Raw genomic sequence first — 10,448 nt, 5'->3', positions numbered from 1 at the left:
TGTATGTCTGTGTTAGGTCAGGGTTTCATTTCCCTTGTGTACATTGCTTTTCAGTCATCTGCACAGAATTTCAAATGCCACTTTACTGCTTTTGTATGTCAGCCCAAAGAGCTCTTGTTAAATGTTTACTCCCACTGGAGAGCACACACCCATTGATCAATGTGCTTCCTGTCTCCTCATGCAGTGAGATGGTGGAGCCCTGTGAGCTTTTCTCTTTGACATGTTATCCATCCAATCTATTAGTCATTGTCAAGACTCTCCTTTGACATCTGTTCAGCTCTCAACATCTTTCTTCAATTATAGTCACTAGAGCTGAACGCAATACTCTCTTGGTGATCACAGCAGTGAGTGCTTTTTATTCAGTATGTGCCTGCTTCCATGTCCAAGGAGGCCATTAGCTGCTTTGGCCACAGCATCACAGTAGGAATTTATGTTTAGCTATCAGGATCCTAAAGTCTCTTTTGGAAACACTGTTTTCCCAGTCCTCCATCCACTTTTCCTGACTTTACTGAACTATGCACTCCTGAGAGAAATACAGTAATTTAACGTAAATGTGTCATTTGGTATCACAACATTGCGAGAGGGAGAAGGAGAAAAGAAGATTGGAATGACACCTAGGATCAACTACACAGTTAAATGTTAACTATCTGTCATGGGCTTGCCCTTGGGCAAGGCAATTATTGCAGGGTCATGAATTAATGCACTATTCAGTAACCTGTTACTCACTGTAGCAGCCTGCTGCTCGTGGTGGGACAGTCTGTCACTGGCACTCCAGTAAGGAATCTGTGACCACTTCCACATCTGCTTGTCCCACTGCCCATCGAACTGGGATTGATGGAGGCTCCAGCAGGAACCTGAGTCGGGCATCTGAAACTGAAGAAAGGCAGCAAATGTGCAGTTATGCTTTCCCATGACATTTGGGGTTTGTATAGATATGCTTTGTGCAGCTGCATCTTCTGATACAAGGCACAGCCTTGGATTTCCTGAATGTGGAACACGTGAATGGTCATCAGGAAGTCAGGGCAGGCAGATCCTGCTCTTGGCATTGAGGCCATGAAAGAGGAGTGGAAGAATTAAAAAAAGAATTCTATGTGCTCAATTCTGCTTTAAAATAAATTATGATCACGCAGATATATTCCAGATAAAATGAAAGCAAGTGTCTGATAGATTTGTGAACATGAAAGAAGCAAGACTTGATCTAAATTCCATGACACTCAATAAAAATATTTCAGAAAATATTCTGAATAATTAGCATCTTCACTAATAGGGACTGGTTCTTTCTTTGCTGTTAATAACTTGGAACCACAGAATTTTTTTTAGGTGGGAAAAGAGCTTTAAAATCATTGTGTCCAACCATAAAGTATCAGTATCAGTAGCACTCAGCAATATCAGGTTAGGACAGGGACACAAAGCATAACTTTAGGATGACTGGCATATTTCACAAGAAACATAAAAGAAGCAAATTTCATGGCTAACCTGAAAAGAATGTTGTGTTGCAGAAAGCATTGTTTCCTCAATATTCACTGTCTCAACAAATTGGATTTTCTCAATCCTAATTGATCCCCCATCACTTTCTTCTTCCTAAGAGAGACAAAACCACAGCAGATTGTGAACTAATGTGAGCAAAACATAAAGTATTATAGTTGGAAGATTTTGCATAATTTTGTGCTTCAAGATGTACAATCCATAGCTTCAGGTTTGTCAAATTTTAAGATAAAGGTAACAAGAAATCTCCTTGATGCCATACTTGCATCTAATATATGGATCAAATTCCTTTCTAAGACTCAGCCCTACACCTGAGAAAGCAGCTGGTTCAGCTGCAGGAGCGCAGGGCAGAAGAGGGAATAGGAGGAAAACAAGGAGGAATTAAGGGGAAAACATCTTAAGTGCAAGCCAGGAGCCTACCTGTGGCATTTGTAATTTTGGCAAGGTAATAGAGTTTGTTCTCAATGAGCTTCCCTGCAGTTATGTAAGGGGATGTAACTCACAGCAAGAGTTCAAATGTATGAAAAAGGGCAAAAAATTAAAATAAGTTGTCTGGAACATATATTCCCAATGGGAGATCTTTCAAATGAAAAGCCACCTTTTTGTGATGTACAGTCATTCCTCAGGAAGCAAGGATAGTTTAACCATCTGCTTTGTGCACCTGAGGGATGAGATTCTGCACTAATTACGCCTCATACAGGTAAATTCTGAAGCCAGATATTTACATCAGTTGAGAGCAAAGCCTCAACAAGGAAAAAAATCCCTGTCCAAGGCAGTGTGTAAAGATATGTCAGTGTTAATTACTTGCTTAAGCCCTCCTTGGAAGGACACAAACAGATGCTCAATTGTAAGCACAACTGTAGGGGTTGTTTTGAATATAAACACACTTAAGCCTGCAGATAAGTGTTTTCCTGAAATGAAACTAGGATTGATACCCTATAATTCAAGTCAAAACAAAGTACACCTGTTGTTCCAACACATAATATCGAATCAAGTTTCAAAGAAGAAGATGAGAGTGGCACTGGAAAATCTTAAAATAGCTTATTTTAAAAATATATTTCATATGCCTTTGTCATATTCATAAACAGAAGGGTTTGATTTTGTCAGAACAAAAAATCTTTTCTTGTAAATGACTGGTGATATTTTACTTCTGTTGTGACTTCTTTAAATGTTCTTCTAGAATTGTTTTCTCCTCCATTATATTTCCCTAAAATAACATCACAATTTATTTTATTGTCATTATTAACTAATGCTATTTATTAGTACTATTTTATTACCAGTATTAACATTACAACTATAGAAACTGTAATAATGAAAAATATAATCATATTCTTCTATATGTTTTATTTGTGGGCAAAGGAGGAATAGCCACCCCAGTTCAGGAAATTTCTCAGGCATTACAGAGTGGGTACCTGCCCTGACTGACTGCAGAAATAAATGGTATGAAATTAGAAGTTAGTTCATCATAGCTTAGAAAAGCTGTCATTGCAATTAAAACATCAGATTTGGTAGAAAATGAAAAAGCCTTGTCATTGCCACTGAAGGTCATGGGGTTCTCAGGGGTGCAGGAGGCCAGGAAAAAGGACGGGGAGGTGGAACTTCAGGTACTTTAAAATAAAGCACTACTTGCAAGTGCTTTTCCTGGGTTGTCACTGTGTGATTTTTCCAAAACTTCTTAACCTACTGGTGCTTGAATTAATCAGATCAATTGCTTGAGCTGCCTGCAGTGATGATATTGTGCATGTGAGGCCAGGTCCTTAATTCTCATCAGCTCTGGCACCGTGACCACTGAGAACCCAGACAGAACCAGCTGAAGCCACATGGAATGACTATAACCTACACTTCGTGGGGCTTAGAAAATAGGCCCAGTACTTCCATTACTACTTGTGGAAACACTAGCAAAACAAACTCTGGGTTTGACAAAGCTGTGCTAAGAAATAACTAGACAAAAGGATTTATCATAATATGTAATTCCATTTAAATATTAAAACCTTATGTTCTTTAAACTGTACCTTGCAACACTTACTTGTTAATAAATAGTGTTAACATGGAGGGAGATATGTTAAATATATCAAATACAAGTTATGAAATAGTAAAATCTTACAAGATTCATTAAATATATTTATATAAAGAAATTATAAGTACAGTTAAATATAATAGTTAAAATTTTGTTTTCTTGACAAATTCACACGCTCTTCATTCTAAGGTAATTAGCTGAAAAAAAAAATTCCAATCAGTTTAGGTACTTGGTGTCTATGGATATGCCCTTGCACAGTAAAGGACATACTGGATCACCCTGTGATCTAGAAGCATGCCCTCTGCCTCTGTGTCTGTGGGCCTGGAGCAAGCACATCACCTAGTTCTAATGCTCCAATAGAAGTTTAAAGGTACAAGTTAAAAGAAATACCTTAAAGACTCAAAAAAGCCTATACATTTCTTATTTCTCTGAAACAGAATACAGAGTATTCAGCCTTTGGAGGAGCATATATAAGCCACTTCATTACTGCAGTGGTCTGTCTGAAGTTTAAAAAAAATATTACCCAGATTTCAACTTCTCATTACATTTCAAGAAAGAAAACAATTTCAATCTCTAAAATAAAAATCTTGACAGCAAATTTAAACTATTTTCTGTCCAGATCCACTTCACAATGGTTGTTTTTTTTCACTTGTGGAAAAGAAACCACAACAGCAGAAATTATGCCAAATGAAATGTTCAACTTTTCTTTCTCTCTCTTTACATTTTTTTTTTTTTAAACGAGGTTACAAGTCCAGGAATAAATATGTCTGTGTTGCACTGCCTTTTCTCTGCACAGACTGCCCTTCCTCTGTGAGCAAAGTCTCTTGTGCTGAGTCAGGTCATGCTTGCATGGTTGTGCTGAAGGGAATGCATGATTTCTCAGGGCAGAAAGTGCAAAGAATGGCTTGTGCTGTGTACAAATTTCTGCAAGGTATGATAGCCTCCCTTTTTTCTGGATATAGCTTAATTCCTTCAACTGTGAATCTAATTTCTCCCTGGAAGAAAATAAAAAGCCATGTGGAATCATTTACATAAATCATCATGTAAACATTTGTTCTCTGTGATTTGAAGAAACATGAAAGATCTAAGGATCTCTGATTATTTTTCCAAACTTGGAATTATACTTGTACTGAGGAGAGTTGCATTTTCTTTGCATTCTGTAACACAGGAACAAACATAGAAGGTTTGATCCCTCAACAGGTCTCAGAAGCTGGGCTTGGAAACTTTCCCTGTCCTTCAGAAAGACAGTTGTTTTGAGACAATTTCATGGAGTCATAGAATCGTAGAGTAGCCTGAGTTGGAAGGAGCACAAAAGAATCTTTGACCCAGCTCCTGAAAACTGTCAGAAGGGCCTAAGATATCCTGGAGGTTAGAGGTACTTCCCTTCCTGCCCCCTAAGCTCTCTTGTTCCATCAGTCTAGTTCTGTGCAATTAAAAAATTGCAGAAGGACAGAACTTATGTATATAGAGTATAAAACCAGAAGTATTTTGTAGGGACCTGCCACAATAATGAATTATTTTTGAAGGGGTATTAGTGGAATCTAGCCTCAAATCCCTTAAAATATGCTCACTGAACTGTGTTTAAACATGCATTTAATTTACTCTGGTTTAGGATTAGCCATGTGTTTACAATGTGCCAGATGAGTTCTATGTGAAATGGGGCATTACTCCATAGGGTGGCCAACTGCAATCCTATTTGTTTGTGTCATGATGCAGTTTCCCAGAGCTGGACCTGAGCTTTGAGTAGGGGGTTGAATTCGATGACTCCTGAAAGTCTCTTTTAAACTGGACCGTTCTGTGGCTGCTTTTGATGGCTGGTAACATTATGCAAAGAGTACATCTTGCAGGAATAACCGAGAACCTATTTTCTTGTCTGAAGGTCTGATCAGTCCTGCACTTGTGGCACAAAGCTGCAGCTGAGGGCCAGACCTGCCTTACGGACATTTTGGAAGCAGGAACACTCTGGTACTCTCGTATGAGCACTATTCTACTGTTTTTGTGACCTGAGCTGCCTCTGAAAGCACGATGGACTTAAAATATCTGTAATCCTGTTAACCTGTGTTTAAATCATTGAGGTTTTGCAGAATTCCTTAACAGTCACCTAGACAAATAAAACTAACAATGTAAATTACATACATTTGGATATATCAGGTGTGAAATAATGTCTTCATATTATTGCCAACCCATCAAAGTAACAGATGTCAAATGACCATAAGATTGAAACCAAAAATCATTGTAAAGCTTTTTGTTTCAGATGGCTTATATTTTTTACACAAACTTGAAAGCTGGTTTTAACGTTAATCAGAATAGATAATTTTTACATACTTGCCTGGTTTCAGTAGCAGGAGATTAGGCAAACCATGAAATGCCTTAGAATTGCTCTGTCAAGGTTTTAAACAAGATATTTCTGACAGACCTCTGTACATGTGGAGCCACCAGTGTTGGCTCCGAGCTAAAGAGCAGGACTGGAAGAGCACACCACCAACAGTAGTGTCAAGTTGATTGTGGACTGTCTGTACAAACTAGAGATAAATATAGAAGAAAAAGATCTCTGGGCCCTGCTTAGGTGTATTTCAGAGTGCTGAGAACTTGCTAATATCATTGTCAAAAAATGTTATCCTTTTTGAAAATTCACAGAAACCAGAGGATTGTCCTCAGGAAGAGAAAAGAGAAGAGAAGAGAAGAGAAGAGAAGAGAAGAGAGAGAAGAGGAAGAGAAGAAAGAGAAAGAGAAGAGAAGAGAAGAGAAGAGAAGAGGAAGAGAAGAGAAGAGAAGAGAAGAGAAGAGAAGAGAAGAGAAGAGAAGAGAAGAGAAGAGAAGGTTTGGGGGAACTAGTTCCATTCTTCAAACATAAATTAATCAAATATTAAATATGAAATATTAAGAGGGATTTCTGGAGAAGGTGGAGACGCTTCACAAAGATGCACAAGGACAGGGCAAGAGGCAGCAGAAAAGTTGCCTCGGGAAATTCTGTCTGTATATTAGGAAAAAAATACTTCACTGTGGGAAGAGTTCTTATTGAAATTGTCCAGAGTCGGGTTGGAAACAGCCGAGACATGCCGATGCCATCCTCTCCGGCAGGAGTTTGGGACTCCGGGTGGCGCCCAGGCAGCCTGTGTTTCTCGGGAGAGCCAGAAGGTGGCACGGCTCAACAGAGTAACAGTGCAGGGCTCTAAGGGCTGCTTCATACTGGAGTAAATGCTGAAAAACCACGTTGATAAAGACAAAAGGCGCTCAATATGAAAGAATTCTACCTCAGAGAGGGAAAGAAAGCCTAGTTTGAGAAAAAAGTTTTGTATCAAAAGTGTGTTCTGTGCCTGCGTGCCCAAGTCAGGTAACAACTGCTCTATTCTGGTGGCCCTGCAGCTTGCTGGTGGCCTTCCTTGGATCTCCTGTCCTGATAGGAAGGCCATTGGATAGGTTAAGGAACATCTAAACAGCACCCATAGGTGCTCTATCGGCAGACAGTTTCAATTTCAAGTCACACACCAGTCCAGTGAATGCAAGGCATCGTCCTCCAACAGAGCAGGTCATTTACAGGCTGGTCCTCAGAAAAGTGCATCACCAGTCACCAGTGGGACTGGAACTTGGAACTCTAAGGAGAGAGGGCATTTGAGACCTTGCTGCTTACCTGTTTAGCCCATGTCTCCTCCCTGATGTGTGTCTGAGGAGTTCCTGGGAAACACAGAGGCAGGGCGCAGGGTGCACTCTCTGTAAGGTTGTCTACAAGTGAACAGAAATTGTTGCTGGAGATGATTAGGCTCCATCTAATTTTGTTGTGGTTTTGTTCTGCTGTTGTATGTTATTGTGTTCTGATAGAAGCCATCAATATATCAACCAATGTAACGAGTCAGAAGTTTTCTGTTGATGAGAAAGAGTTCTGGTTGAGCAATATTTGCCTTGGTAGACAGAGGTGGATGAAAAAGTGAGTGAATGATCACAATGTACCATGTTCAGGTACATCCAACACAACTGAATACTGGAGCTGAGAGGTTTTCCCCAGCTCTTTTCAGCTTGTGTGGATACATTACCTTAATCTCAGGAGGAACTCACGGAAATGAGCAGACATGTAATGTAAACGTTTTTTATAAGCTGATGACTACTCACACCTGAGGGCTTTGGGATTACTGTCAGTTTAAAAAATTTAGCTGATTGCTTGAAATGAAAGCTGATTTATCTTTTTAATGATGGATTTATAGTATTGAAATGCCATTGCTCCTAATTAGAGGACAAAGAGACAGGTCCAAACTGAGCAATTTGAAGGTTCTTAATATGATGACATCGAATATTTGTATGGAAGTTTGAGGAGAACAGCGTGATCTGAAGAAGTGGTATTGGATAGATTAATGGTGGTAGTGGGGTTAATTTGATGAAACTTGTTTAAAATTAATTCAGAAACAAATTTTAAGGGACTTAGTGTCAGCCCTGGAAGCCCACCCCTGTAACAGAGTGGCCAGAGTATTTGTTTTGAGGAGTGGGAGAAAAAGGAGCCCCTTTCCCTTAAGTTATTTCTTTGCCAGATTTGGGAGAGTATTTGAACTGTGGTCCTGTGGAGCTTGTTTTGCTGTAGGCTGCAGGGAATTCAGGGTGGTTTCTTCTGGTCTTTGAAACTGCTTCTGTGAAATATGTACTGGATTAAGAGATGAAACCAAAACCTCCCCAAAGAATTTGTTAATCACCATCACCATGTCAGTCTGTATCTCTGCGGCCAGTAGTTGTCTGGGTACTGGAACTGGGGGAAAGGATGAATGTAATGGTTCTCCTCCTTTGCTCAGAGCAGGAGACCAAGTTTTAGTTCAAACTTTTACCCACAGTGAAGCAGAGAAAGAGAGTGAGCTGCACTCTTCTGCAAAGCTGCCAAGACTACTATGCAGGACATTAGAGAGATTTCAGGCTTGTTTCTGCTTCCTAGTGAGTTTAGCCTTGTGTATTACAGAAAATACCTACAATGACAAGTTTAAAAGAATTGTGTCTTTTAATGTTGTCTTTTGCTGAAATCATTATTTTAAAAATTTCATATTAGCAGAAATGAATTTTTAGATTTGATTTAGCCACAAAACCAGGAGCCATGCCTCTTGGAAATACCATAACTGCATTAATATGGTGCTTCTTGGCAAGGGTAATTAGCCCACAATTAATGAGGTTCTGATGTAGTGACACTGCTGCATGTCCTGGAGCTCATTTATTGCATGACATTTGAAAATCTTTGTGCCATACTCCACTGCTCAGTGTAAGAGTGCCCTCAGTCATCTTAATGTCTTCCTTATGTCTTTTTCACGCTTTCACTCTGAATAAAAAAAGACTGCTCCCTTTCCTCTTAATGTTTAGTGCTTACTGAGTTTAGCAGACAAGGTGGAGCTTTAAAATCCAGTCAGTTTAATGAATTGGTGGAAATTTGCAGCAGCAGAGGCTGTCTGGTGGCCAGAAATGAAGGTGAAATGGAGAACAGAACATTTCATTCTATCTTCATCAGAAGACAGCCTGTAGAGTCTATCGGGTCACTTAACACTTAACTGTGTGCTCGACTAGGGAGCTCTTTGCCCTGGGGGTGCTGGAATTTCAAAAGGTTTGTTTGTCATCAGCCTGATAATGTCAGAGCTCTGACACCAGGACCCAGCCATTGCAAAGGGCTGTACAGAGTAACATATGGTTATTTTCAGTTTAAATTCCCTTTGAAGTAAAACAAATGCCATCAAATAAGGCTCAGAGTGAGGACAGAAAAGGAGGAGGAGAGGAAATACAATGCATCCTCAGACGTAATTCAGGGCACAGGAAACACAGGCACAGAAAACACAGTGTGGATACATGCACTCTTCCTCTGGTATATGTACCCTCGTGTGAGGATGGCAGTATATGTGCACAACAGCACCCCTCCCCAGAGGAAGAAAAAAAATCTCAGTCTGTCTTTTAACTTATTTGTGTTTTCCTCATCTTTAAACTGTTTAAAATGACAAAGTAAGTGATAGGGCTTGGATGTGCTTCCTGTTACTGAATTGAATCTTTGGATGTGAACTTAGTGCAGACAGGACACACTGGTGTAACCTGTGTAAATGAGGGAATGCTGGCATCTGAGTAAAATGCTCAAAGAGCTCAGAGTTTGGCTCAGGGTTGCTCAGGGCTAGGTGAGGTATTATATAACCATAGAGTAGGCCAACAGAACTCTTATTCCTAAAAGCACAGCAAGGAGCTCCATTACTGCTCAGTTATTGCTCTGCAAAATGCAGTATCCTATCCCTGGAGTGATACTTCTGGTTTTGCTTCATTCCTTTATGAAACACCAGTTGAAGAGGTTAAAAGCTTACATTTCATGGTATTCATGTTTTTCCAGACTTTCTGTGCATGTTAACAATCAAATTTTATCATTCTCATTGGCTGTCCCTGGACTACATCAATGTCCTTTCTCAAAAAGTCTGCCAAATATTTCAAAGATTATAAATGCTTTAAAAGAACCAGATTTAATTCTCCTTTCTTGTTTTTTTGCAGTCATTTGTTAGTGTTGATGGTTTCATGAGTCTTCATCATACCCAGGCCCTCCTATGTATTTGTGTAATATAAAAGGTTCAGCTTTCATGATGTATGCAGCAAATTTAGGAAGCAATTCTGCAGTTATATGGAAATTCTAAATGAGGTTCAGCAGGTACAAACCCATATGAAGCTGAGAGAAGAAAAGAAAGTGCAGCACCCCACTAGCTGGCTTTTTTGAACTTGAATTGGGTTTGAGAATTGAGCCTAAGTTGCATAATGACTTTGTCAAAACAAAATGTTTGCATTTGTAAATTTGTGCTTTGGAAGAATTCCTGCCATATTCTGCATTGAGCATGTTCCAACCAAAATGCTGAAATACATGGAATTAGTACTTAAAATTAAAGCAACTTTTATGACCTATTCTGAGTCAAGTGTGAGCCTTATGATTCAGAGCACCAAAAATGTGAAAGATACTTTGAGC

The sequence above is a fragment of the Sylvia atricapilla genome, chromosome 2 (genome assembly GCF_009819655.1).
Source record: "Sylvia atricapilla isolate bSylAtr1 chromosome 2, bSylAtr1.pri, whole genome shotgun sequence".
Taxonomy (NCBI): Eukaryota; Metazoa; Chordata; class Aves; order Passeriformes; family Sylviidae; genus Sylvia; species Sylvia atricapilla.
This window is presented reverse-complemented; position numbering follows the sequence as displayed.